Source organism: Rhodnius prolixus, unplaced genomic scaffold (assembly GCF_049639745.1).
Source record: "Rhodnius prolixus isolate KJV_2025 unplaced genomic scaffold, Rpr scaffold_3, whole genome shotgun sequence".
Lineage (NCBI taxonomy): Eukaryota > Metazoa > Arthropoda > Insecta > Hemiptera > Reduviidae > Rhodnius > Rhodnius prolixus.
The window spans coordinates 11,322,551-11,327,559 of record NW_027411603.1 but is presented as its reverse complement, the minus strand read 5'-3'; positions in this window follow the sequence as shown (position 1 = coordinate 11,327,559).

Genomic DNA, 5,009 nt, shown 5'->3' with positions numbered 1-5,009 from the left:
CTAAAGCTGTAGTAAATTGTCAAACGGAAGTCTAGATATAAAAGCAAAGAAGTGGAAGCACAACTTTTGGAACATTCTCTCTTCAATAATACACACATTGCAGCCGTGACTGCCAGAGTTTCGAGGCAATACATTGTGATTGAGAAAGAATATATGTTCTACAGGAAACACATACAAGTACGAGTAGCAAGAACCTTCCAGATATTTGTAGTTCGTCCAACGTGTGCCAAATCTTTTTTTATTTTTTGCAATTTATTAGCTCCACAAGGTGATACTGCAGGACGTGACCCAGAACTAACTCTTCAAATGAAGAATTTGTACTCATTTCTCATCATGGTGAGAATGGCCTCTTGAACCAGTCCGTACCTAGTACCTTGAAAACGTTTAGAAACAAAGAAATATTTTTTTGCTACCTCTTTTCTCCCTTCTACTTCTTTACCAAAAAAAACTCTCTCCATCGATGGCACTTCATCTTCAGGTTTTCGTATTTTCACGTGAAAGTTTGTCTTGTCTATAACTTGGCTATAACAGCCATCTTGTTCAAACAACAGAACGCTGCCTCCCTTCACTATAGATACGATATTTTTGTAGCCAGTGTGTTGCTAGCCTGTGTTCTACACGAGAGAACATACACACTAATATTAGAGGTCTTACTGGTAGTGTTCACTATTAGTTATAACAGTTCCACAGTGGAAGGACAAGAGAGAAGGAAAAAGCGGCCCGATATATATCGTCCTGAAGACGTAACAAACGTCCGCTACAGTGTAGTACAAGTAACTACACTCGCTGGAGATCATATGTCTCTTAAGAAGAAAACGGTTGTATATATATACCGAAAAACTGACCGAGAGCTGGGTGCTCACAAATCATATAAAAGAGGACATTGCTGTAGATGGGACTGTTACGGCAAAACTTGGCACACCCGGGCTAGAGCCAGTAATTAAGAGTTATATCTTACAAAGTGTGTCGACCTAGTGTACAAGAGCGGAACAGGGGGTAACTTGATATATATTATTTCTTGTACAGGAACCATAGTTATGGCAGGCTGACAGTGTAAGACGCAGCCGATATATATATATATAGATATTATATATATATATAACAGAGTGCTTTTCACATTTACTCTACAATTCGCAACTGTGCTTTGCACACACGTTCATAAACTTTAGCATATATCTATTACAGGTTACAGGATATTTTGCATGCAAATATTTTCCTAACTAATAATAATAACCTTTATTGGTATCAGTTTACAATCTTTATTGTCGAAAAAACAAAATCCGTCGGCCGGAAATTAAGTGATTTGTTTTATAATTTAAGAAGGAAGAAAACGAAAAATGATTCTATAGAAATGGGATTGGAACAAAACAAAATGAATGATGATTCATTAATGAGGAAGAAGGAAAACAATTATTTAATAAATATAATAAAACAGAATTACTTCCTGTTAAATATTCATAGAAAAAGTAAAGGAAGTAAAAATGAAGTCAAAATAATAATAATAAAATTAATGTGTGCATATGTACACATTCATAAACTAAAAATTAAATTCTAGAATCAATTTGTATCTATACCACCAGCGAGAACGGCTATAATTAATAAGATTTAGCAGAGTTTAAAAGTTCCCTTAAATTAGGCAACGTTAAAGAACGAACACCGAGGTTTTGCTCTCTGAATTCTGGTAAGACAGACCAAAAAATGAACAATGCCCTCTCTGGATTACTTAGTGAGCACAACTCTACCTCTCTGTGAACCCAAAAGGTGAAATTCAAATAGAGTAGTTCACTTCTTCATCTTAAAGACCCAACTTAATTCTTCTAAATTTAATGCTGTAGACTGGACATGAAAAAGAAAATAGACAAGTCTTTAACATTAAGCTCTCCATAAAAAAGGTATCTATTTGAATCTTTAGCGCTTCTAACGCACCATTTCCCGATGAACTATCTTTATTTTATCTGCTAACTGAATCTCCCACAATGTCGCGTTATTATAGGAAAAACTGAAATTAAAACCATATTTTTTCAGAAAGTTTTATCCAGCTGTCAAACCCAAAAAGTCTTGTGATTCACGATTTCTAGTGCAACTACTTCTAGGAAGTCTGTAAGCCGGAAGTTCAAGGATTTTCAAAACATAACTAAAGTGGAGCCTTAAAGTAAACGTAAATAACAAATCAACACCAGTTTCAAGATGCAGCATGAAGTTTGGAGTAATTGAAGGCAGGGAATATAATTTCTTAATAAAAAAAAAAACGCAATAATTTCTCCAATACCTCATAATGCTCATACCCCCAAACCTGGGCAGCATAACAAGCGATAGATCTGAAGACAGTATTAAAAAGTTGGAACTTATGGGACAGGGGGAACCATACTCTGAGCAACAAGGACTGACCATACTGTATTAAGAGCCATTTTAGCCATACAGGCTCTCTCCTTAAAGTAAGTTTGGAAGGAAAGGCGAGGCGTCAACGTAACCCCCAAGTACGTATTTATAAAGGTCCCATCTCCTAATCTTCACCTTTCCCTGGTAAAGCCTTTTCCTACTTCCTGCTCTTCTTCAAACGTTTAGTTTCGTCCAAAACAAAGATATTATTGGAAACAGAGGCATTGTTAGTGCCTACTTTGTTTCAATATTGACGAATCAATCCAACAATCAACCAGAAATCGTCTCTAAAACTATAGGCAAATTGATTCCATAACTTATTATTAGGAGCGACAATTGTTCAAGACAGCATATCTGAACTTCTGGTAACTTTCAATTTTCCACTTCAAACCTCTGCATGTTCTCTTTTCTGAAGAAAAATTTCTTTAATTTACATTAAAGACAGACAACCTTAGTGCTACACAAAAATTAAAGCCAGCTTCTTTCAGTCGATTTTTTAGTAAAATAAAAAGAAACATTTATCCTGATGTCACCTTAAATCCAGAACTACGTACGACCATGAAACGAACCAATACCAAAATTGTTTTTAGCACCACCCATTGCGCTACCAACCACTTGACTAATTGGGTGCCATTATCTTATTACTAAATACAACATTATTAACACAATCTAATCAAAACCAAGTATTAAATGTATTCATCACATAATCATATTTATTTTATTATATGAAAATAATAAATTAAATTTTGAATAAGAAATTAAACAAAATGGGCGACAAATGAATTGAAATAAATCATATAAATAATTTAAGAAGAAATTAATTAAACAAAACAAAGCTACATTAGGTATATTCATAAACAAAATAATCTAAAATGTAACAACGGTAGCAAAATTGATAAATAATAATAACAATATTAATTAATTTGGTAATTGGATTTACAATTATAACTAACAAAGGACGGTTAGTAATTAATATACCTTAATTAGTTATCTAAATGTTAGTTAATTAAATTAACAATAATACTAAATACACTCTTGTATTATATGAGTGTAGTACAATATTTACCTCCATATTATGTGCGACAATCTGTAATATACTGAAATTATTTTAATATAAGCTAACTTCATTTTATTTTTCTAATATTAGAGTTTTGGTGGCTCTAATGTAATTATTTTTATTGATTATTCTGCAATGGCAGCCTAATAAAATTAGTCTTCAATTTATTGGGAGATCTTTTTTTGGAGGTAATGAATTCATAGGAGTTTGTCATTCTGACATTTTTAATAATACCAACTATTAGATTTTCTTTAAATAATTAGTTTCTTGGTCATTAAAATTTCTCTGAGTGTTTCCTACTGGATAAAAAAAAAAACTTAAAGTACTCTTTCGTTTTCAGAAAGAAACACATAGAAGTTTAAGTAACAGAACTGCGCTCCTTTTAAATGTTTGTTGTTTTCAAGGTGATGTATTATGATCTTATGTTGACATTAAGCTAAGTCAACAATCAAGGATTCTCCAAGTATATGATAGGTTTATTTTGTTCAGTAAGCAACTAATATTTGTGGTCCCTCACTAGGTAAAGGACTGCATTGCGATTAGGTATGCCAAATCCCAAAAGCCGTTGGGCCAATCTATCCAAACGCAAGCTACTTAGAAGTGATAAGGCGGTCTCGCTGCACCGTTTCCTGTTTGTACTTAACTTCCAGCCGAAATACCTGACAACTTAATATTCCTTGATCATGATTGCAAGTACTTGATCAGTACTGTCTCACAGCATAACGCGAGGATACAAATATTTATCCAATTAACTGTTCTAGTTTTTTTGTTGTTGTTGTTGTTGGTCTTTATAGGAGGGTGTAGCAGAATCAATACAACCAGTCAGTCATTTCAGTTAGCGAGCCTCTAGCCCCATGTGTCCGCTGGCACTCTGTAGAGACAATATGAGCACTGGTCCATGCTAAATGAGATTTATGTTAGCAGAGTATCGCTTGCACATAGAGATAGCTAATTTAAAATTGCACCTACAGCATCCCATTAGCCGTGTTGTTTTTCAATAGAATTCCATGCAGTAATGTATGCTCTCGTATGGTGGTAGCCTATAAAAAATAAAAAAAATTAAAAAAATATTGGAGAGAATCATTGTGAGGGGCCGTTCAGATCGAAAGCCCCTCTTCAACCCCCTTAGGATACCACTTACCAATAAATATATAAAATATATCTACCTCCCATCTGTCTCATTATTCTGTCACTTGTTTTTAATTTAGTTATTGTTTGGGAATTACCATAACCTTCTCCACACAAACACACACCGTATCTATTTATGTTTTAGAGCCCGTGTTTTAATAGCTTGTTTATTTTCCTTTTTCCACGAGGTAGAGGAAGGCAGTAATCGTTAATATTATTACCAACCATATTTGTGAACGAACGTACGTAATTACAGACAAATCAAAAAAAAAAAAGATAAAAAAGTATTGTGTTTTGAGAGTAGAACGTTATTATCATATTCTAACGCAAATGGTTGCACAGCTGTTGCCTCTAAATATTTCGTGCATTCAGTTTATACATACTCGCATGCCCTAATGGCATTTTGCAATTGCCTTTGAAATATGTATATGTTTACCAGTAAAAT